Source organism: Lissotriton vulgaris, chromosome 8, assembly GCF_964263255.1.
Source record: "Lissotriton vulgaris chromosome 8, aLisVul1.2, whole genome shotgun sequence".
Classification (NCBI taxonomy): Eukaryota; Metazoa; Chordata; class Amphibia; order Caudata; family Salamandridae; genus Lissotriton; species Lissotriton vulgaris.
The window spans coordinates 696321599-696347253 of NC_141696.1; positions in this window are offsets into that span (position 1 = coordinate 696321599).

Sequence of the window (25655 nt, forward strand, 5' to 3'; positions counted from 1 at the left end):
CCAGTTGCTTCCCAGGGTTCTTTAAGAGCAGGAAGCCTAGATGTAGGCCAGGTGTTGACTGTAGGTCATAGGAGGGTGGCTGGCTCTAGCCCCTCCCCACGCTGCATGCAATCAAACAGGAGCACAAACAGCGGTGCAGCCACCTTAAAGTAAAGGGCACATTGTAAAAAAAATGTTTTAAAGGCGTGGCACAACACCATGGTTAAGACATGGTCTCCGCAGTGCCTTCACCATAGTGGGAAAGATTACGCGGGCACTGGCAATGCCCGAGGGGCCGGTGTCCAGATCTAAGCTGTTTTTTGTGCAGTCATTGGGCCGATTTGGGTGGTTTCTGCTTTGTTCAGATACTGCCAGCAGCCCAGTGGGTGCACGACGGGCCTTTCTGGAGACGGGTGGGCGTCCATTACCTTCCTTTCGCAAGCTGGGCCGGCCCATTAATATATGCATATTATTGAGCGGGGGCAGGGGGCCTGAGAACAAAAAAAAGTGTCCTCACTTGTTTGCAGGTGTCTTTCACCAGGGTAAACTAATACGTGCACCCCCCACCGCCCCCCCCCCCCTCTTTTTTAAAGGAAATTTTGCCGAAGCAGTGTTGTGCGGAAAGGCAATATGCAAATTATGCAAACGTGGGCAGTTTATTTTTAGCGTGCCGTGCACGGGCCGATTTTTTATCCCAATCCAAGCCGGACCTTCACTCACCTGTATAAAAGCCAGCCCTGGCGAGTTTCCTCGGATGCACCTTGTCCTTTGGCCAGCCGAGGAACGAGTGCTCTCGCATGCCTGCCTCTGCCATGTCTGGACGCGCGGCCATCCTTAGCATGAAGGCCTCTGGACTTTCAACCACTGGCTGCGGCTGCTGCTTGGGTATGTTACCCACTTCCCTGCCCATGGCGAAGTGGCAGTGCGGGTTGTACTTCCGGTGCTCCTGCATGGTAGCTCCCCGTAAGATCCTGCAGTTCAGCATGCCCTGGCAAGAGAAGCACTGGACTAGGTCCACGGGCCTCACGTAGACGAAGCCAGCGCTGGCCAGATCCGCGCAAAACGCCTGGGACGGCCACCTTTTGAAGGACCTAAGCCGGTCCAGCTCGCGCTTCATCTTCTTCCGCGCGCCGTACTTGTACCTCACGCCATCTCGCTGGTACTCGTAGGTCTTCCCAGGGTCCCCGAGCAGAGGGTGTAAGCAGCCATCAGATGCTAGAAGCAGCCCCTCCAGATCGCTGATGCGACTTCTGGCACCGCAAGGGGCATCTTGCCGACAGCGGGCGTTGTCACTCATACCGCTTACGCTCTATGCGAGAGCCTAGGGGCGCCTCAGGTTTTGGGGTGTCAGGCAGGATTCCTTCACAACAGTGGCGAGGCAGCTGCAGTGCCCAGTGAGTTCTCCAAGGAGGCCGATGTATTCTTTATATCTGTTTCCGACAGTGCAAATATACAGGGGTCCTAAAATAAATAAAAAAAATAGATATAGGTTTTTAGAAAATTCTAGGAGGTTGACACTGATTAATAGAGAAATATGCACGAAAAACGTCAGGACCAAAAAAATCAAGTCAGGTCCCGGGCCGTGCTGTGATTGGCTGACCGTCACGGGGGGTGTCCCGGGCCGGCAGCCAATCACAGCGCGGCCCGGGACACACTGCAACAAGGGGCGGGGCTTAAAAAAAGACCCAGAAACGCCCCCGAATCGCGTTTTCTCTGGAAAGCGTGATTGACGGCCAATCTCTTCCAATGGCTAGGGAGTGTTCAATTCCCCATAGTGTAAACAAAAGCTTTCACCCTGGGCGTAGCACCTGCGGTGCTACGGCCAGGTCGAAACCTAAAAAGCCACCTCCTGCCTGCACGTTGTTGGTGTTCGAAAGCAGACAAGACAACAACGTGCAGGCGCTGCTGAGTGTGTCCCGGTGTTTGCAAATAACACCCACCGGGACGAATTCAACATGTTTTTTTCAGTGGGGCCCAAATTCTTGGCATGGTGGATGGCGTTCACCCTGTGACAATAGTGGGCTGACTCTGTCCACCCGCGTGTACCCCGACTCGTACCCTGCCCTGTACTACATTGTTTGTGTTACGAGACTTGCTTGGCACTACAAACCCAATCCACTTAGAAATACATTGTAGGAAAAAAGTGGCAGGCGAAATGTAATACGAAGTATGTGCTGATTTTAACATGTAATCATGAAAAACAGACTCAATTGGGCTATGCTTTCACCAGTCTGTGGTATGTTACTTGACGCTCTGCAGAAAATTTCAAGATTCGTAGAGTAAAAGAAACAGTACAATATCACACTACCAATCAGAAGTCTTTGTATATTGTTCTTATTTATTGCACTTTTATATAGGATGAACTCGACCTACATGAGCACCAGTTACTTTGCAGAAGTATACCATTAATTTTCTTGTATGTGTGTGTGTGTGTGTGTGTGTGGGGGGTGATTTGCCCCGCATCACAGGATGTTGAACCGACGCCGAGACTCGAACATGGCTTCTTAGTTCGAAGTCTGGAGCTCTTACCGCTTCGCCAGTGTCAGGTTTAAAGGGGCGCGACAAACATTTTCAACCATCGACATCAGCATACATTGTGCTCCCTGCGTGCTCGGCGCGGTGCCAAAAGAGAGCCTCCCACGGGACACGAGAGAGTTGTTTGGACATCCTGCTCGTCCCGGCAGTTTTACCACCATCCACATATGTAATAACGCAACTCTCCGGCCATGCTCGGCGCTGCACAGTCAGAGCAATGGAGCCTTAATCACGAGGACAACATCTTTTTGCGAACTTGGTGCCAACTGCTTAATAATGCCTCACGTTGGCAGTGAAGCGCTGGGAAACGGAGCACCAAAGAAGTGCTCAGAGCTGCGCAGGGAGCCCCACGGTGAATGCGATTCACAAAGCAGTGCTATCTGTCGTGAAGAGTATCCTGTATGTTTAAGACGCCGTGCACATGGTGCACAATTCATACGATTAAAGTTCGTCAAGCCATGCTGCTTCTGCGTATACTTCCTGCTATGAAGAACAAATAACTCCTTCCTGCGAAGCGCGCCTTGAAGTCATAGTGCTCAGTGGTACGCTGCGCAAAGAAGACCTGGCAGATATCGTATCAGAAACAGCTAAATATTGTTTATTATTGAACCGTTACTGAAAAATAAACATTCTCTATAATGCTAACCTTTTCGACAGCACTTGAAGTGCGGGCACTAAGCCCAACGTTCTATGTAGTATATGCTTGGGGGGTAACGCAGGCCCTGGCAGTCCAGGGGGTTCAGGGGCGGGGCCTGCAAGAGTCAAGGGGTGCCACTGCCCATTCAGACGCAGACCACTGAATTCCTGTGAGTTATGGGAGACTCGGGGGCCCTCTTCACATTGCACGTGCGGGCCCTTCATTTTCCGTTATGCCACACTTAGTAACGAAATTAGGGAGTGGCATTGCAGCGCTGTAAACAGAGGTCGCCTAGCCGCAGAAATTATGCACACTTAGCTAAATAACCCCTGTTGTGCGTCTGCCTAAGACAGCGCAACTAACAGCAGTCTCAGGAAACCTCACATGAGGGTGCTTGTGAGACATCTTCGCCGATGTTTGTAAACAACGCGCTCAGAGGACCAGTGGAAACAACCGGGGCACTAATCGATAGAATCGGCTGACGTCATCGAGCTTCTGTGCAGGTTGCCGTTCTCTCGCAGACGGACAGGGCAAAGCGCGTCGGTGATTGATAAACATTTTGAAGGGAGATCCGCCTTTACTTGATAAACTTGTGTTTATAGTGGCACCGCCTGGGCAGCTATTGCGCGATTCTGCAGTTTCGTTGCGATCATTGGGTTTATAGGAGGCATTCATTGGGACACGCGCACCCACCGCCTCTATTCTTACTTCGACTGAGGGTGAATCCTGCAATAGGTGCCTGGAGTAACTCTGTGGTGTGCATCTTTACCAGGGCTATTGAGCTTTTGTGGTGAATATGAATTGTAACGGGTTGTTTATATGGCTCTTAGGAAGCAGGCGCCCCTCTTACGAAGTGCAGGGACTCTCCCTCTCAAAATGTAATAAAGTGCCGGTTCATTTCAAGCACTGAGTGCCGCGCATAGTGTCAGAAACACTCACACAGAGGACAGAGCACCCTCTAAAGACAGAGCAGTGGTGCCCCATACAGAGCGGCGCAGGGGCCGTCCCGCAGGAGCTCACCTCAATGCAGCCGTCTCTCAGATGACCCGCCCCCGGAGACGCCGGAAGGGGCACGTCTCTGACCTGCTCACCAGATACAGACTCCCAGCACTGAGCTCACCAGGCGCACCTCAGCCCATGTGTTAATAATGTCCCGTTGAGAAGGTGCCTCGCTTTAAATTCGTTTTTGACAGACACCCCATTTTCAAAATTGATATAAAGACTCGGTGGCTTTTATTTTTGCATTGTTTTCCATTTTATTCAAGGTAGGTACTCTTAGAAACATTCGTACTATTAATATTGTTGTTTTCCTTATCGTCATTTTCATCGTCCGTGCAAAGAATAAAGGCGAAGATGTAGCCTCACGGCTAGAGCGGTGAACTTCGGTCCTGGGGAAGTGGGTTCGAGTCTTAATCACCCCGTGCCTAAAAAACAAAAAACAATCATAATGAATGTGTTCATCTGAAACGAAACTGGTGCTCATGTAAAGCGCTCTGAAAACCCCACACGCTAGATAAAACTAAAAAAATAGGCATAATCAAAAACGGGTAGTATTCAGTTCTTCGCTATGGGAATTGGCTTCAGCCATAACTTGATTAACAAGTCAGGTCCCGGGCCGGCAGCCAATCACAGCGCGGCCCGGGGAATGACGTCACGGGGTGTCCCGGGCCGGCAGCCAATCACAGCGCGGCCCGGGACAAAGGGGCGGGGCTTAAAAAAGCCCGAGAAACGCCCCCGAATCGCGTTTTCCCGAGAAAGCGTGATTGACAGCCTCTGTCTCCCAATGGCTAGCGTCCATTTATGGAGCTAGCCAATTGGAAACAGAGGCGGTCCGAACATCCCTACTGAAGACAAAAGTTTTCGAACGGGGCTCAGCTAATCCTTGTGGTCTACCTCTCTCCAGAGCTGGACATAACTTTGTGTCTCGCCATCCTCGATTCCCCCTTCTTCCTACAAGTCGACACGTTCCCCTGTTCTCTACTCACTGGCAGCCGAGAGGGGGGGGCCTGTCCAGGTTCGACCATTCCTGGAGGACGAGACTAACCTGCAGCTGTGGTACTGGAGCTAAGGGCGCCTCATCAACCTCCACTCTGGACAGGCATTGGAGGCGCAGAGTAATGGTTCTGCTGTGCTTGCTCTCCTGACCTGCCCCCTCGCTGTGCTTGCTCCCCTGCCTCCTGGCTGTGCTTGCTCCCCTGCCCCCTGGCTGTGCTTGCTCCCCTGCCCCCTGGCTGTGCTTGCTCTCCTGCCCCCTGGCTGTGCTTGCTCTCCTGCCCCCTGGCTGTGCTTGCTCTCCTGCCACCTGGCTGTGCTTGCTCCCCTGCCCCCTGGCTGTGCTTGCTCCCCTGACCCCTCGTTGCTTGTGCTTGCTCTCCTGCCCCTGCCCCCTCGTTGCTTGTGCTTGCTCTCCTGCCCCTCGTTGCTTGGGCTTGCTCTCCTACCACTACCCCTCGCTGTGCCTGCTCCCCTACCCCTTCGCTGTGCTTGCTACCCTGCCCCCTCGTTCGTTGTGCTTGCTCTCCTGCCACTGCCCCCTGTGTGTGGGTGCTAATGCAATAGGTCTCGCATATGCAAACGATTAAGCTATTGGCAATGTAAATGACAATGCCATTTATTTATGATTTAAAAATGTCATGAGCAATGCCAATAGCTCTACCTTTATTAATGCCGAGACCATTGCATTGTAAATGCTTGTTCCTAAAGGGGAGTAGTTAAGAAGCTTGGGACTGCTCTGGAAGTGCCTGAGCATTCGAGATAAAGATCACTAGATAGATGTCGGAAGTGGTGGGTGTGGAAATTCCACTAGACCACAAATGGTTCCTTCTGATAATGGAGGCTAATGAAGATTGGCCTCGACACGTGATGTTATGGTTGGCATTGGCGGCAATAATTGCTAAACGTAACATTGCAAGGAGGGGGGGGGGGGGAGTGACATCCACCACAATGCTAAAGGAATGGGGAAAATGACCAGGACTGGTGCTGGCAAGCAGAGTCAGTGATTTATAATAAATAAAGGGTGCTCCAAGAAAGGAGAAAAAAAAATGTGGGTGGCATGGCGGGTACATCTGGAACTTTAAGAGGGATGCGAGGAACAACTATTCTTTATTGATGTGGACTTTCACTTGTCAACAATGATAGAAATTTCAACTGTAAAAATGAGAGTGACACTACAATATACATGCTTTGTATGTACAACAATTTGATGATTTATTAAAAAGTTTTTTTTTAAATCTTGGGACTGTCACTAGGGTAACAAACAGGTGTATTTATCAAGGAAGATAGGGTATGCCCAATGCTATCAGCAGCAACGGGGTGCAATTTGTTTTCTGAAGAAATTAGTACTTTTTTTTATCAATAGTATACTCCACAGGACACCGGTTTCACTGACGAGATGAAACTTTCCATCACGGGTAGTAGGCAAAAGATACTGAGGAAAGCAAAGTAAGCTTTAAAAGTTGTTATGGACTCACCATACAGCTTTTAATGCGGCTGCAGCCAAGTTCTCTTTTTACGATTGGGAGGAAGCATGCTTGTTCAAGATTTTCCTCTTTATGTTTGGACAGGAGGAAAGGACATAATACAAGCACTTGGGATACGGAGAACCAGTGGACAAAAACAAGGAATGAGGAAGTGGAGGTGGCATTGTGGAGACCAAGAGCTAGCGACAAAACTAAGTTGGGCGGGGAAAGAGGAGGAAGAAAGAACAATCCAAAATTCTCCAGTCGACAGAGGGCTGTGAGAGTAGAAGTAAAACATAATTGTTCGTGGTCTATAGGTCCAGAGGACATGGGTGCTGTTGCCAGCAATTAACAGTGAGAAATAAACAATTAGGGTAAGAGATTGTATCACTTCTCATTTTTGTATTTCTAAAAGTGGTCATTGGGCTAGTTTGCAGAGGTACATAATGTCCTACTCTATATTGGGATGTAGAATATGGTCTTGTTTTAATATGAAGGGTTTTGAGTTTTCGTACATGGGTTATTTTTGACTGAAATGGACTTTGTCACCAAGTGTATGTCATCTCTGGAAGCATTTGGACAGAGCGGCAGGGATTACATGATTCCAAGTGAGCGTTTCGAGAAGTTTAATCTTAACCAAGCCATTCTAGGTTTATACTTCAAGTATTGTTACATTTATAAATCCAGTTGCTTCCCAGGGTTCTTTAAGAGCAGGAAGCCTAGATGTAGGCCAGGTGTTGACTGTAGGTCATAGGAGGGTGGCTGGCTCTAGCCCCTCCCCACGCTGCATGCAATCAAACAGGAGCACAAACAGCGGTGCAGCCACCTTAAAGTAAAGGGCACATTGTAAAAAAAATGTTTTAAAGGCGTGGCACAACACCATGGTTAAGACATGGTCTCCGCAGTGCCTTCACCATAGTGGGATAGATTACGCGGGCACTGGCAATGCCCGGGACCGGTGTCCAGATCTAAGCTGTTTTTTGTGCAGTCATTGGGCCTATTTGGGTGGTTTCTGCTTTGTTCAGATACTGCCAGCAGCCCAGTGGGTGCACGACGGGCCTTTCTGGAGACGTGTGGGTGTCCATTACCTCCCTTTCGCAAGCTGGGCCGGCCCATTAATATATGCATATTATTGAGCGGGGGCAGGGGGCCTGAGAACAAAAAAAAGTGTCCTCACTTGTTTGCAGGTGTCTTTCACCAGTGTAAACTAATACGTGCACCCCCCACCGCCCCCCCCCCCCTCTTTTTTAAATGAAATTTTGCCGAAGCAGTGTTGTGCGGAAAGGCAATATGCAAATTATGCAACCGTGGGCAGTTTATTTTTAGCGTGCCGTGCACGAGCCGATTTTTTATCCCAATCCAAGCCGGACCTTCACTCACCTGTATAAAAGCCAGCCCTGGCGAGTTTCCTCGGATGCACCTTGTCCTTTGGCCAGCCGAGGAACGAGTGCTCTCGCATGCCTGCCTCTGCCATGTCTGGACGCGCGGCCATCCTTAGCATGAAGGCCTCTGGACTTTCAACCACTGGCTGCGGCTGCTGCTTGGGTATGTTACCCACTTCCCTGCCCATGGCGAAGTGGCAGTGCGGGTTGTACTTCCGGTGCTCCTGCATGGTAGCTCCCCGTAAGATCCTGCAGTTCAGCATGCCCTGGCAAGAGAAGCACTGGACTAGGTCCACGGGCCTCACGTAGACGAAGCCAGCGCTGGCCAGATCCGCGCAAAACGCCTGGGACGGCCACCTTTTGAAGGACCTAAGCCGGTCCAGCTCGCGCTTCATCTTCTTCCGCGCGCCGTACTTGTACCTCACGCCATCTCGCTGGTACTCGTAGGTCTTCCCAGGGTCCCAGAGCAGAGGGTGTAAGTAGCCATCAGATGCTAGAAGCAGCCCCTCCAGATCGCTGATGCGACTTCTGGCACCGCAAGGGGCATCTTGCCGACAGCGGGCGTTGTCACTCATACCGCTTACGCTCTATGCGAGAGCCTAGGGGCGCCTCAGGTTTTGGGGTGTCAGGCAGGATTCCTTCACAACAGTGGCGAGGCAGCTGCAGTGCCCAGTGAGTTCTCCAAGGAGGCCGATGTATTCTTTATATCTGTTTCCGACAGTGCGAATATACAGGGGTCCTAAAATAAATAAAAAAAATAGATATAGGTTTTTAGAAAATTCTAGGAGGTTGACACTGATTAATAGAGAAATATGCACGAAAAACGTCAGGACCAAAAAAATCAAGTCAGGTCCCGGGCCGTGCTGTGATTGGCTGACCGTCACGGGGGTGTCCCGGGCCGGCAGCCAATCACAGCGCGGCCCGGGAAATGACGTCACTGGGGTGTCCCGGGCCGGCAACCAATCACAGCGCGGCCCGGGACACACGGCAACAAGGGGCGGGGCTTAAAAAAAGACCCAGAAACGCCCCCGAATCGCGTTTTCTCTGGAAAGCGTGATTGACGGCCAATCTCTTCCAATGGCTAGGGAGTGTTCAATTCCCCATAGTGTAAACAAAAGCTTTCGCCCTGGGCGTAGCACCTGCGGTGCTACGGCCAGGTCGAAACCTAAAAAGCCACCTCCTGCCTGCACGTTGTTGGTGTTCGAAAGCAGACAAGACAACAACGTGCAGGCGCTGCTGAGTGTGTCTCGGTGTTTGCAAATAACACCCACCGGGACGAATTCAACATGTTTTTTTCAGTGGGGCCCAAATTCTTGGCATGGTGGATGGCGTTCACCCTGTGACAATAGTGGGCTGACTCTGTCCACCCGCGTGTACCCCGACTCGTACCCTGCCCTGTACTACATTGTTTGTGTTACGAGACTTGCTTGGCACTACAAACCCAATCCACTTAGAAATACATTGTAGGAAAAAAGTGGCAGGCGAAATGTAATACGAAGTATGTGCTGATTTTAACATGTAATCATGAAAAACAGACTCAATTGGGCTATGCTTTCACCAGTCTGTGGTATGTTACTTGACGCTCTGCAGAAAATTTCAAGATTCGTAGAGTAAAAGAAACAGTACAATATCACACTACCAATCAGAAGTCCTTTGTATATTGTTCTTATTTATTGCACTTTTATATAGGATGAACTCGACCTACATGAGCACCAGTTACTTTGCAGAAGTATACCATTCATTTTCTTGTATGTGTGTGTGTGTGTGTGTGGGGGGTGATTTGCCCCGCATCACAGGATGTTGAACCGACGCCGAGACTCGAACATGGCTTCTTAGTTCGAAGTCTGGAGCTCTTACCGCTTCGCCAGTGTCAGGTTTAAAGGGGCGCGACAAACATTTTCAACCATCGACATCAGCATACATTGTGCTCCCTGCGTGCTCGGCGCGGTGCCAAAAGAGAGCCTCCCACGGGACACGAGAGAGTTGTTTGGACATCCTGCTCGTCCCGGCAGTTTTACCACCGTCCACATATGTAATAACGCAACTCTCCGGCCATGCTCGGCGCTGCACAGTCAGAGCAATGGAGCCTTAATCACGAGGACAACATCTTTTTTGCGAACTTGGTGCCAACTGCTTAATAATGCCTCACGTTGGCAGTGAAGCGCTGGGAAACGGAGCACCAAAGAAGTGCTCAGAGCTGCGCAGGGAGCCCCACGGTGAATGCGATTCACAAAGCAGTGCTATCTGTCGTGAAGAGTATCCTGTATGTTTAAGACGCTGTGCACATGGTGCACAATTCATATGATTAAAGTTTGTCAAGCCATGCTGCTTCTGCGTATACTTCCTGCTATGAAGAACAAATAACTCCTTCCTGCGAAGCGCGCCTTGAAGTCATAGTGCTCAGTGGTACGCTGCGCATAGAAGACCTGGCAGATATCGTATCAGAAACAGCTAAATATTGTTTATTATTGAACTGTTACTGAAAAATAAACATTCTCTATAATGCTAACCTTTTCGACAGCACTTGAAGTGCGGGCACCAAGCCCAACGTTCTATGTAGTATATGCTTGGGGGGTAACGCAGGCCCTGGCAGTCCAGGGGGTTCAGGGGCGGGGCCTGCAAGAGTCAAGGGGTGCCACTGCCCATTCAGACGCAGACCACTGAATTCCTGTGAGTTATGGGAGACTCGGGGGCCCTCTTCACATTGCACGTGCGGGCCCTTCATTTTCCGTTATGCCACACTTAGTAACGAAATTAGGGAGTGGCATTGCAGCGCTGTAAACAGAGGTCGCCTAGCCGCAGAAATTATGCACACTTAGCTAAATAACCCCTGTTGTGCGTCTGCCTAAGACAGCGCAACTAACAGCAGTCTCAGGAAACCTCACATGAGGGTGCTTGTGAGACATCTTCGCCGATGTTTGTAAACAACGCGCTCAGAGGACCCGTGGAAACAACCGGGGCACTAATCGAAAGAATCGGCTGACGTCATCGAGCTTCTGTGCAGGTTGCCGTTCTCTCGCAGACGGACAGGGCAAAGCGCGTCGGTGATTGATAAACATTTTGGAGGGAGATCCGCCTTTACTTGATAAACTTGTGTTTATAGTGGCACCGCCTGGGCAGCTATTGCGCGATTCTGTGGTTTCGTTGCGATCATTGGGTTCATAGGAGGCATTCATTGGGACACGCGCACCCACCGCCTCTATTCTTACTTCGACTGAGGGTGAATCCTGCAATAGGTGCCTGGAGTAACTCTGTGGTGTGCATCTTTACCAGGGCTATTGGGCTTTTGTGGTGAATATGAATTGTAACGGGTTGTTTATATGGCTCTTAGGAAGCAGGCGCCCCTCTTACGAAGTGCAGGGACTCTCCCTCTCAAAATGTAATAAAGTGCCGGTTCATTTCAAGCACTGAGTGCCGCGCATAGTGTCAGAAACACTCACACAGAGGACAGAGCACCCTCTAAAGACAGAGCAGTGGTGCCCCATACAGAGCGGCGCAGGGGCCGTCCCGCAGGAGCTCACCTCAATGCAGCCGTCTCTCAGAGCAGGTCAGAGACGTGCCCCCGGAGACGCCGGAAGGGGCACGTCTCTGACCTGCTCACCAGATACAGACTCCCAGCACTGAGCTCACCAGGCGCACCTCAGCCCATGTGTTAATAATGTCCCGTTGAGAAGGTGCCTCGCTTTAAATTCGTTTTTGACAGACGCCCCATTTTCAAAATTGATATAAAGACTCGGTGGCTTTTATTTTTGCATTGTTTTCCATTTTATTCAAGGTAGGTACTCTTAGAAACATTCGTACTATTAATATTGTTGTTTTCCTTATCGTCATTTTCATCGTCCGTGCAAAGAATAAAGGCGAAGATGTAGCCTCACGGCTAGAGCGGTGAACTTCGGTCCTGGGGAAGAGGGTTCGAGTCTTAATCACCCCGTGCCTAAAAAACAAAAAACAATCATAATGAATGTGTTCATCTGAAACGAAACTGGTGCTCATGTAAAGCGCTCTGAAAACCCCACACGCTAGATAAAACTAAAAAAATAGGCATAATCAAAAACGGGTAGTATTCAGTTCTTCGCTATGGGAATTGGCTTCAGCCATAACTTGATTAACAAGTCAGGTCCCGGGCCGGCAGCCAATCACAGCGTGGCCCGGGGAATGACGTCACGGGGTGTCCCGGGCCGGCAGCCAATCACAGCGCGGCCCGGGACAAAGGGGCGGGGCTTAAAAAAAGCCCGAGAAACGCCCCCGAATCGCGTTTTCCCGAGAAAGCGTGATTGACAGCCTCTGTCTCCCAATGGCTAGCGTCCATTTATGGAGCTAGCCAATTGGAAACAGAGGCGGTCCGAACATCCCTACTGAAGACAAAAGTTTTCGAACTGGGAGGCCAAGTCGAAACCTAAAAAGGTGAATTGGGATACTTCATACTTTATTGTTCTGTACTATTAATTATTCGTAACGTGCATAAAACTATTAGGGACTCCGCTTCCAGACACAACAAGTAAGACATACATAAATCAAATAATTAATACGACAGTGACTGTTACAAAAGAAGATGCATAGTAAAATTCAATAATCAATGAAGAATGAATAAAGCTTAATTGAAATACAGTTTGAAAGGATAGCAAACAAACCAAGATAAGTATACTGAAGAGATAAATTAGACCCAGAACAAGCAGGTCAGTTTTTTGGGTGCTCAAAGGTATGAGCAGCTGGAGACATCTTGCCTCTCATGCCTATAGCTCCTTAGAAAGATGCTGTTTTAGCTTATGTTAAAAGGTGATGAAACAGTTCACTAGCTTTGCGAATTCGGGGCGAATTTCCATATTTTTGAGTTTGACGTTTTCAAAGATCTACCTCCATATTCAGATAAGTGCCACTTTGGGATGAATAATTTTAATTCCAAGCAGGTGTGTGAAGTATGCGAATTAATGAAAAACGAAAACTGAGAAACCACATTGGAGGAAACCAAATCCTGAGAAAACTATTTTAAGGAAAGACAGTTTTCAGGAAATACAAAAAAAACGAAAATTATAGGAACCTTTTAAAGTAAAGATAATTTTAAGGGAAAATCCAAAGTTCCATAAACTTGGGTGGGGTTTAGGACTACTGTGTTTTTTATTTGGGTTCAGGGATAGATAATGTTAAGGGTGACAAGGTTTTTAGGGGTCAGGAATAATTGAAGTTTTGGCATAGAAAGTGGTCTACAGGGTTTAGAAATGAGTGGTGTATGGGTTTTTTAGGGTTCACAGATGCCGTTTAGGTGTGTGAGGTGGTTTTAGGCAGTGATAGGTGAAATGTAACAGTGTTGAGGGGTTTTAGGCTTCATGAATGGGCAATCTTTAGGGCTGGTGAGGGTTTTTAAGATTCAATTATGGGTAGCGGCTTGGGTGGTGAAGAGTTTTTGAGTTCAGGATGGATTTGAGTTTAAGTTTGGTGGGGGGCTTTAAGGATTCATAGATGGGTGGAATTTAGCTGTAGAAAGGTTTTTTGGGGGTCAGGGATGGGTAGTTTAAGGTGATGAGGAGTTCTTATGGGTCATGGAGGATTTGTGTTTTAGGGCGGTGAGGGTTTTTTTAGGGTTCAGGGATGGGTGAAGTTTGGGTGTACTGGGGTATTTTAAGGGGTGTGGGATGGGTGGGGTTTTAGGTATAGAAAGAGTTGTTAGGGTTCAGGAATGGGTGGAGTTAGGGGCAGCAAGTGATTTTATGGTTCATGGATGGTGGATTTTTGGGGTAAAAAGGGCTTTTAGGCTTTAGAGATGAATGTAGTGTTGGTGCGGTGAGGGGCTTTAGGGGGCAGGGATTGATGGTGTATAGAGGTTGTGAGGGGGTCAGCAATGGATGGTGTTTATAGGTGTTGATGGATCCACGAATTAAAAGCATTCAAAGTCATTATTTGACAATGTACAAAATATAAATATGAAATAATGTTCCCAAAAGGTAAGCATTGAGATACATTTCCCAGACTAAATTGTTTCTAAAGACCTGCGACCATTGCCTTTACACTTAAAATATAAGCACTCAAAGCCAATTTCAACCAAAAAGACATTCTTTGAATTAGTTTCTATGAAAAGGTAAATACCGTTAATTTAGAAAATTTCTATTAAACAGTTGAGTGAGATTAAATGGTTTCTCAGTAATGGTATTCCATGAAATTGTTTTTCTATATAATCACATACAACTCGTGTGCAGAGGTGTGGCCCTTTGGTGACAGTAAAAGTGATCTAACTGGTATTTTTCTGGATTTCTCCTATCTGTCTCAACTAATGCTTTCCATGTGTAGCCCAATGATTGCAAGTCATGCTTTCTACAGACAGTCAAGAAAAAATCAACATAATGACAGTACGAAGGAAGACAATATGCTTATCTATATAAATAGAAATTTAACTGTTCGTTTGTTCAAAATCTCAAATCTCCGAAAGTTCTTCAGCAATTGCTTTGAAATTTTGACACAACGTTGCATTTGAATACGTGCGTGTTTTTATATACACAACGTTGGGTTTGAATACACGCGTGTCGAATACGCGCGTCTTTTTAATCGAAAGCACAGACATATAAAAATGACAATGTGCGTTTGATAAAAATCTTAAATCTACGAAAGTTCTGCACCGATTGATTTGAAATGTTGACACAACGTTGAATTCGAATAAGTGCGTGTTTATATATACACAACATTGGATTCGATTACGCGCGTGTCACATACGCTCGTGTTTTTAATCTAAAAGACAAACAGACCCTCTAGTTGGGTTGCTGCGCAACAACTACAATAGACGCATAGAGACAATAGTCTAGATATATTAGGATGGACAGTTGGTGTCAGGATGGCAGACCGGGAAGTTGGTGGAGGGAGGGGGAGGAGTTGGTTCACTTTGCAACATTAGCGCATGTTTATATATACACAACCTTGGTTTCAAATACGTGCGTGTCCAATACGCGCGTGATTTTAATCGAAAGGCCGAACAGACCCTATCAATTTGGTTGCTGCGCAACAAATACAAGGGAGGCATATAGACAATATATTAGGATGGACAGTTGGTGTTAGGATGGCAGACTGGGAAGTGGGTGGAGGGAGGGGGGAGGAGTTGGTTCACTTTGCAACCCGAACAGACCCTATTGATTTGGTTGCTGCTCAACAAATACAAGGGACGCATAGAGACAGTAGTCTAAATATATTAGGATGGACAGTTGGTGTCAGGATGGCAGACCTGGCAGTGGGTGGAGGGAGGTGGGAAGAGATGGTTCACTTTGCAACATTAGCACGTCAGGCCGGGAAGTGGGTGGAGGGAGGGGGGAGGAGTTGGTTCACTTGGCAACATTAAGAAAGGATGCATAGAGACAATAGTCTACATATATTAGGATGGACAGTTGGTGTCAGGATGGCAGACCGGGAAGTGGGTGGAGGGAGGGGGGAGGAGTTGGTTCACTTTGCAACATTAGCGCATGTTTATATATACACACAACGTTGGATTCGAATACGCGCGTGTCCAACACGCACGTGTTTTTAATCGGTAGGCTGAACAGACCCTATCGATTTGGTTGCTTCGCAACAAATACAAGGACGCATATAGACAATAGTCTACATATATCAGGATGGACAGTTGGTGTCTGGATGGCAGACCGGGAAGTGGGTTAGAGGGAGGTGGGAGGAGTTGGTTTACTTTGCAACCTGAACAGACCCTATCAATTTGGTTGCTGCGCAACAAATAAAAGGGACGCATATAGACAATAGTCTACATATATTAGGATGGACAAAAACATATTGTATACCCACAAGCATTGTGAAATTAAACATATTAGAAACGTGGGCTTACTTTCCTTTTTCTTCCATTTAACCAGACTGAGCCACAGCAACGCGTGGCTGGGTACAGCTAGTCAGTAAATATAATTATTAAACACCTTCCAGTGCCTCCGTGCATTGTTGTGTGTTATATAAAAACCAACTTGAGAAACACTAGCAATAGATCCATCCATGAGTTGAGCACATGCCATAGAAACCACGTCACATGCAGGTTACAAGTCGCATTCTCAAAGACACTGCTTAGTAAGTTGAATGTGTGCTCAGTCAATATGTGCATATAATACATTGAAGTCTGCAATACATGCTTAAAAACCTGTTTCTAGTTTACTTATTACAGGTGAGTTGTGATGTATTTAGTCACCTGTAATAACAAAGTAACATAGCTGTTCAAATGTAATTTGTTATTATAGTTGAGTTTTGACATCGTAATGCCTCTTGCCAGAGCTCACAACTAAGGTGAAAGGCAGGTCACAGTGCATAATTACAGCTCCAGTTGAATCAACAAAACTGAGAAGTGGCTTTTTGTTCGTCTGATCGGTTTTTCTAAAACGAGCAGGGATAAGCAGAAAAAAAGTTATTTGTAGCAACCTGCAGTAGTGGGTTCCACCAGATGGGGTGGTGGACGAGGCAGGGGGTGGAATGTAACTTTAAAAAAAGGACTTACCTCTAACAGCCGGCCGCCACCTCTCCTTCGTTCTCCGCCTTTGTCCTCATCTGTCACAGCGACAGCTGCAGGAAGCGTTGTGATTGGTCTGAGTGCCGTGGATCGGCATTCAGACTGGAACAGGGAGCCTGTGCATGTTCCTGACCAGTCTGTATAATTCAGCCTGATAGGAACATGCAATCAATCAATCAGAGGGTTCGTCCCTTGACTCCGTCTTCAGGCAGGTCGCTCCCCACTCCACGCAGCTCCACCTGACTGCGCCTGTGATCCTGTGCTCCCGCTCCTGACTCGTTCTGTCGGCGTTCGAGGCCCGCCTCCACCCGCAGGCTACCACCTGCGCCTCATCCCTGGTGGACAGTGGGCCTTAGGTTTGTTGTTGCCACTTGTTTTGTGCCCCCAGTATCCGTTGGGACCACTTGTATTTGTGCTCCAGTTGTACTGTGACCGCTTGCATTTGTGACCGTAGTGCCTCTGCTTTCAGCTGTTTCCCTGTTGTCTTGTCTTAGGCTTGTTTTTTCCTTCCTGCCCGTTCCTGCCGCTGCGTCCCTGGGACCCCGCCCCCCCACCCCCATTGGCTCCCTCCCACCTCCCCTTCTTATGGCGGCTGCTGTGCGGCCGCACCAAAGGCAAGAGCGTCTGCGCCCGTCCGCGCATGGACCGCGCCCAGTGCCAGAGCCCCTGGACCCCAAAGCCACCACAACACCAGACTGCACTACGACTCCAGCACCCTCCACGCGCTCAACCCCAGACGAGATCACTCCAGCTACCGGGCCACCCCGAAGCGCACCCAAGGCCCCTTCACCAGCCAGAACTGCAGCTTCACCAGCATCCGGCCCGCCAAACCATCAACCAGAGAACCCAACCACCTCCGATGCATCCTCCTCAACACCCGCTCCGCTCTCAAGCACACCATCGAACTCTGGGACCTCCTAGACCTAACCACCCACTACGTCGCCTTCCTGACAGAGACCTTGCTAAACACCACCTCGGCACCAGACATCACCATAACCATCCCAGAAGGCTACAAGATCTCCCGCAGAGACCGCACCAACGGAGTGGGAGGGGGAATCACCGTCATCCACAAGGACACCCTCAGAGTCTCGACCAACACCAACGACACCCTCACCACTGCTGAGCACATGCACTTTCAGATCCACACTGACCCCAACACCACCCTCAGAGGAACAAACGTCCACACCCGGACCCCGACCACAGTTCAGCGACTCCATCGCCGACCTCATCAGCACCCACGCCCTCGCCTCCACAGACTACATCCTCCTCAGGGACCTGAACTTCCACCTAGAGAACAACAACAACGCCAACTCCACCGCCCTGATCGACAACCTCGCCAACCTTGGACTCAAACAGCTCGTGACGACACCCACCCATGCCGCTGGATACACACTGGACCCCATCTTCTCCGCAAGTCCCCACGTCTCCTTCAACCACACCACCGAACCCCACTGGACAGACCACTGATGCGTCCACTTCACCTTCAGGAAACCCACCACACACCACCGCACCCAACAGATGCCACGCCGTTGCTGGGGCAAGTTCACTGAGGACCAACTCACCACCACCCTCGCCCTGGGACCACCCGCTGACCCCACTGACCCCGACACCGCCGCCATCAACCTCAAACAGTGGATCAACGAATGCACCAACACCCTCACCCCACTCAAGACCTCCACCACCAATCACACCAACAAGAAAGCCGCATGGTTCACCGAAAACCTCCGGAGCTCCAAGCGCACCTAACAGAAGCTGGAGAAGAGCTGGCTCCACGACCGAACACCAGACAGCTACACAGCCCACAAGAACGCCACCGGCAGACACCACCAACTCATCAGGCCCGCCAAGAGGACCGCCTTCAAGGACCGCCTAGACAGCAACACACACAACAGCTCTTCAACATCGTGAAAGAACTCTCCAACCCCAGCTCCAACACCTACGACATTCCACCATCACAAGACCTGTCCAGCTCACTGGCCACCTTCTTTCACCGCAGGATCACTGACATTCAAGACAGCTTCAACACCGCCACCCCCTCATCCACTGCCAAGACCACCACCCCTGCGACCACCACCCGCACCAGTCGCCTGACCGCCTGGTCCAACGTCAGCGACGAAGACACCATCAAGACCATGAACTCCATCCACTCCGGATCCCCATCTGACCCATGCCCTCACCACGTTTTCAACAAAGCCAGCACAGCCATCGCACCCCATCTCCGGAAAACAATCAGCATCTCCTTTGAAACAGCAACCTTCCCAGAGAGTTAGAAGCACGCCGAGATCAACGCCCTACTGAAGAAACCCAGTCAAGTCAAGTCAAGTCAGATAATTTATATAGCGCACTACATACCCAGAGGGTCTCAAGGCGCTTAGGAAGGGGAGGAGGATTACTTGTCGAATATCCACGTTTTAAGTTGCTTTCTTTCTGAATGCTAGGTGGTTCTGGGTAAGGCGAAGGTCAGCGGGGAGTGAGTTCCATGTTTTGGCAGCCAGGTATGAGAAGGATCTGCCTCCCATGGTGGTCTTATTGATGCGAGGTACAGTGGCGAGGGCTTGGCTGGAAGAACGTAGTTGGCGGGGGGGGGTGTAGAAGGACAGTCGTGAGTTGAGGCATTCTGGTCCGATGTCGTAGAGTGATTTGTGTGCGTGGGTTAGCAGTCGGAAAGTGATTCTCTTATTGACGGGTAGCCAGTGGAGGTCTTTGAGGTGACCAGAGATATGTTCGTTGCGCGGGATGTCTAATATGATCCTGGCTGAGGCGTTTTGGATTCGTTGGAGTTTCTTATGGAGTTTGACGGTAGTACCTGCGTAGAGGGTGTTTCCGTAGTCCAGTCGGCTCGTGACCAGAGCATGGGTGACTGTTTTTCTGGTTTCGGTGGGGATCCAGCGAAATGTTTTTTTGAGCATGCGAAGAACATTGAAGCAGGATGAGGAGACGGCGCTGACTTGTCTGTTCATTGAGAGTGAAGAATCCAGGATGACGCCTAGGTTCCGTGCGTGGTCTGTCGGGATGGGTGCTGTTCCAAGGGCTTCCGGCCACCAAGAGTCGTCCCATGCAGAGGGGGATGTACCTAGGATGAGGACTTCTGTTTTGTCTGAGTTCAGTTTCAGACGGCTTTGTTTCATCCATTCGGCAACTTCTTTCATTCCTTCGTGTAGGTTAGTTTTGGCGGTGCTGGGGTCATTGGTGAGAGAAAGGATTAGTTGAGTGTCATCCGCGTAAGAGATGATGTTGAGGTTGTGTTGGCGGGCGATGGCCGCGAGGGGGCTCATGTATACGTTGAAGAGGGTGGGGCTGAGTGAGGATCCTTGTGGTACTCCACAGATGACTTCAGTGGCCTCGGACTTGAATGGTGGAAGGCGGACTCTCTGGGTTCTTCCGGTGAGGAACAAGGTGATCCATTCAAGTGCTTTTCCTTGTATTCCGATGTTATTGAGGCGTTGTAAAAGGGTGCTGTGGCAGACTGTGTCGAATGCTGCAGAGAGGTCGAGGAGGATGAGGGCGACTGTGTCTCCATTGTCCAGTAGAGTTCGAATGCCGTCTGTTGCTGCGATGAGGGCGGTCTCAGTGCTGTGTTTTGCTCGGAAGCCAGATTGTGAGGAGTCGAGGGATTTGTTGGCTTCGAGGAAAGCGGCGAGCTGGTTGTTGACAGCTTTCTCGATGACTTTGGCCGGGAATGGAAGGAGCGAAATGGGGCGGTAATTTTTGAGTTCGGTGGGGTCCGCTGTGGGTTTTTTCAGAAGGGCGGTGAGTTCGGCGTGTTTCCAGTCTTCCGGAAAGGTGGCGGAGTTGAAGGAGCCGTTGATGACGTCTCGGAGGTGCGGTGCTATGACGGAGTCTGCTTTGTTGAAGATGTGGTGAGGACATGGGTCTGTGGGGGATCCTGAGTGGATGGAATTCATCAGGCGGATTGTGTCCTCAGTGGAGATTGGGTTCCAGTCGTTGAGGGTGTTCACGGGGGGAGAATGTTCAGCAAATGGTTGAGTGGGTTGGTCTCCGGGTTGGTTGTCAAAGCTGTTGTGGATGTCTGCAATCTTGTTGTGGAAGAATGAGGCTAGGGAGTCGCAGAGGGCTTGAGAGGGGGTGATGTCGTTGGAGTTGGCCGAGGGATTTGAAAATTCCTTGACGATGTTGAAAAGTTCCTTGCTGTTGTGGGCGTTGTTGTCAAGTCGATCCTTGAATGCTGCTTTCTTGGCGTTACGGATTAGTTGGTGGTGAGTGCGGGAGGCGTTTTTGAAGGCGTCCTTGGTGCTAGTGGTTGGGTCTTTTTTCCAGGCCTTTTCAAGGGAGCGGCAGAGTTTCTTGGACTTCTTAAGATCATCGTTGAACCATGAGGCCTTCTTGCTGCCAGGTTTGCTTTGACGTTTTTTCAGTGGTGCTAAGGTGTCGGCGGTGTTGGATAACCATAGGGTGAAGTTGGCGGCGGCTTGGTTTGGGTTAGAAGACTGGGTTGGGGTGTTGAGAAGGAGCGATGCGGAGATCTGGTCGGTGGTGATTTTGTTCCAGTTTCTTTGCAGAGTTGGTTGGCGGTGGTTGGTGAGTTTTGGCTTGTTGTAGGTGAAGTGAACGCAGCTGTGGTCAGTCCAGAGGAGGTCCGTAGTGTGGCTGAAGGAGACATGATTGCTGGAGGTGAAGATGGGGTCGAGTGTGTGACCTGCGATGTGGGTGGGGGAAGTGACTAGTTGTTTAAGTCCGAGGTTGGCGAGGTTGTCCAAGAGGGTGGTGGTGTTGCGGTCGTTGATCTTTTCAAGGCGGACCCCAACGACCTCAAGAACTTCCGGCCCATCTTCCTGCTTCCTTTCCCGACGAAAGTCACGGAGAAGATCGTCAACAGACAGCTGACCAGCTACCTCGAAGACTACAACACCCTGGACCCATCCCAGTCTGGCTTCCGCAGCAACCACAGCACTGAGACCGCCCTCATCACCTCCACCGATGACATCAGGATCCTTATAGACAAAGGAGAAACAGCCGCCCTCATCCTTCTGGACCTATCAGCAGCCTTGGACACGGTCTGCCACCGCACCCTAACAGCACGCCTCCATGACGCCGGAATCCAAGAGAAGGCCCTGGCCTGGACCACATCCTTCCTCTCCGGCAGAACCCAGAGCGTCCGCCTCCCACCCTTCCGCTCCAAGACCACCGAGATCATCTGCGGCGTTCTAAAGGGATCATCCCTCAGCCCGATGCTGTTCAATATCTACATGGCACCACTCGCCAACGTCGCACGACAACATAGCCTCAACATCATCTCCTACGCCAACGACACCCAGCTGATCATATCTCTCATCGAAGACTCCTACACAGCTATCAGTAGCAGCCCCCCCCCCCCCAGCGCCTTGAGACCCTCACGGGTATGTAGCACGCTTTACAAGTGAAATGATTGATTGATTGATTGAGGGTTTAAAGTGTGCTACTCACCCGTGAGTATCTCAAGACACTGGGGGAGAGGGTTGCAGCTCCAGTTCAGCCAAAGAGCAAGATCTTGAGGCTCTTCCTGAAGGTGTGCAGAGTAGAGGAGCGTCTGATGTTGACTGGGAGCTCGGTCCAGGCTTTTGCCGCCGTGTAGTAGAAGGCTCTCCCACCTGCTCTGGTCCGGCGTGTTAAAGATTGAAGGGATTTGTTAGCATGAGCTGAAAGCCATTTTGTATTTTGGCAGCCATTTTAGTTAGCCATGTGCTCGCCATGTGCTGTTTCCCTCTTCAGAGCTTTGCACATGCTCAGAAGGGCCTAGCTAGTAGAATGCACCTGCTCCTCTAGTATAACTGTTAGGCTATTTTTGCTGCTGTATGGAGAAGTAACTCTCCTCCCACTTTGTTGAGCAAGCAGATCTTGTATGCCCATATTAAGCATTTTGCCTGCTTACATGAGCCAGGACCTCCCCTTGGTTTTATGCTGACTATGTAACCCTAAGCATATATAAGGCCCCTGTTTTCTGTACTCCTTAGACTGCCTCATTCATTTGCTAAGGTTTCTGTGTGACGTAGTCTCCCTCATCTGAGGTGAAAAAATGCATTCTTTTTATATTTCAGCTTCTGTGCCAATTTCTTCTTTGTTGCTTTAAAAGGACCAGGTATCAGTGAGACCCCTGAGAAGGTTTCTATGTTCTTCAAATGGCGCTCCAGCGTGGACCTCATCAGAGAAGTGGCTATCTAAGGGAGTGATCTTGTCAGGAGACAGAAATCTACTGAGGAGGACAGGACAGGATTCTACTAAGGAGTTACTCTGTGCACGGAGATTCTGGGGATTCTCTGTCTCTGCAGCCCAGTATATTTCTGATCTTCCTGACTTTGATCCTCCACATGATGTTTATCACTTCTGACTGAGAACCTTTTTGGCGTGAGTTTTCTAAAAACGACCGTTAGGTCATTCAGAACTTGGCAGTTAGAATTTGGACACCAAGTGATTGGTAAGGGTTGTTTTGATGCAACATTTACTGTTGGTTTTGATGCCTTAGATTGGTACGGTAGTTCAGTAGCTTACTGTGGCTTTTGATTTGTATGATTGACCAATATTTGTATTTGTGTGTATGTAATATATAAATTGCAATTTATGTAGGCAGGTAATGAGGAGATTTTTCTCTGTTTGAATTTGTTTGAACGGTGCAACGTACGAAGAGTACCTTAAGCGCTACTCTGATTATAATACTGCATATTCTGCACTATTTTTGGCATGCCTGTTTCAAGCACACATCGAAAAATGTGTTGCTTTTTGGAGGTACCATACTAAGATGTGAATTAAATTAGCCGGCTCCCCTGAGGGAATACCTAAATAGGTTTAGGTATAAAAAACATATTTCTCCCTTGGTGACTCTGTACCCAAATGGAATTAAAATATGACAATAATACATACAAGGATCCTTTTCTGCGCACTTTTATAAATGGAGATATGCAGAGGGATATTTTGGTATTCTGCCAGCTAAAGCTAATGAATTGAGTGTATTTTGGCTTCTTGAAAATAAAACAGTTTGTTGGGCTGTTTTTTTTGGCAGTCTTTTGTAATACTTTTGAGAAGCTCTTCTTGTAAATCAGACCCCCCAGAATATAGCGGCATGGATTAGCAAATTTAGCGGCACAAAAATGGAAATTTAGCGGCACAAATATGGAAATTTAGCGGCAATTTTGCGGCATTTTATTTGGCCATTTTTCCTACAACAAACACAGAAATCTTCGTTTTTTTAGTTATTTAACAACATGAAGCTATGTATGTATACTAATGTAAGCATTCCTCCATAGAAACACTCTTGATTGTGGGTTTAAGTAATTCCCTTTTCCTACAGCTTGAGGCCCGCATAAGGCTCGAGTGCCCCCTTCTACATGGGCATGCCATCAATATTTATATATAGGTACCCAACCTCACGTGCCCGCGCTCGTCAAACCGGGCACCTTGGAGTACAGTACTCGAGGTGCTACAAAGCAAAAATACTTTATGGCCGCAACACGTCGCACATGTTTACAGGCGCACGGATGGGCTCGGGTGTCATAACTTTCCTTCCGGTCCGTTTCCGATGAAATTCGGAGTCTTCCGTGTTTTGGCTTGCCTGGAAACATGGAGCCACGTTTGCATCATATTTCAAAGACAGAACAAAATATAAGTAGGTAGCTTTCCAAATTAAAACACCAGGTGATCGTATTCTTTGATTGTAGAAAATGTTGGGGGAGAGGATGTGGCATAACGGCAAGAGCTGCCCATGTTGGGACAGGCGAACCAGGTTCGAGTCTCGGCGTCTGCTCAACATCCTGTGATTCAGGGCACATAACTTAATCTCTCCATCCCTACCCAATTTTTTTTTAACGAAACTGGTGATCACTTATAGCGTTCTACTTCTTATATCTTCGGTCGTGGTCGCTATATATTAAAAAAAACATCAAAAGAAGAGGGAAAAGACGATGGGGGAGAGATACGGAGTTATTAAATGATAGAAAGAGACACTGACAGGGTAGAGCATGATCGAGTGACTGTCAGCGGATGATAGCGAAAAGAGATTGGAAGTCGTATTGAGAAAACCTGCTATCATTTGGAAAGAAGAATAAGATGCAGAGGGAGGGGGTTCGGCGTGCTCAGCACTCTCCTCCCTCACTGCACACACAGAGGCACGAACAATCCCACCACACCTCCCAAAATAGCTCTTCTCAAAATAAGGAAAAAAACAGCAGCAGCTTTTTTATTTCAAAGAGTAAACACGGAGGCTGCGGGGGTCTGGAGGTTATGGAAAAAGAGGAAACCATGGTGCTTAATCAACCGCGCGCACACTTCCCTCCGTAAAATTAACCAGACATGCATCCCTGGAGCCCATCCAAGAGTTAACCCTCGCAGTAACTGTAGTAGCTAGCGTTCTGATAGCTCACCGTGCCTAATTGAAACCAGTATATGTGATCTATGAAATCTGCTATTCACCAAAAGACTTACAGAACAGTTGTGAAAGTAATTGTCAGACCCCATTCGGGTGCACGAGCAGAGAGAGGGCAGGCGGGCTACTACCACCAACTGGGGTGATTACGGTAATTAGGCAAACACAAAGAGATGTACGGAGCACTGAAGCTTTTCAGCCACTCGCCCCCAGTCACGGCGGAGACAGACACACCCTCCTTTCCATTGGCTCACGGCAAAATGGCGGATTTCGCGGGCATTTTTGCAAATATCGCGGCATTTGCACGGATCGGCCGATTTCGCGATTTTTTTGCAAATCGCGAAATCGCGATAAGCTGGAGGGTCTGGTAAATATGACTTAGAACTAGTATTTACAAATGGTTTAGTTTAAGTACAGTCTGTGGGCTGTCCTTTGTTTCTGTCCTAAGTGTTGATCTGTGGGTTAATCGTGTATTTAAATGTCTATGTGGTTCGTGGTTTTCCCATTAGTACTTCTGTGAGTAAATAGCGATTGCGCTATTTGTGAAATAATGGCTAGCCTTAAGCGCGCTGTATCATGTGTTCTGAGTGTATGACCCCTTCTGTATATGTCTGGAAGGAGCTCAATGTGTTTCTTTGTGTTTTCTTGCTGTTATCAGTCTGTTATGCAAAATGTCATTTAATTAATATTAAATAAAAATAATAAAAATCCAGAAATGAACCATATAATATTCAAAATAACTGTATGTTACTATTAAATTGATAGAGTAAGCAACTATGCACATGTACAAACTGCCAATGCTTAAAAGATAAAATTAGAATTCACATTGAATAGGAAT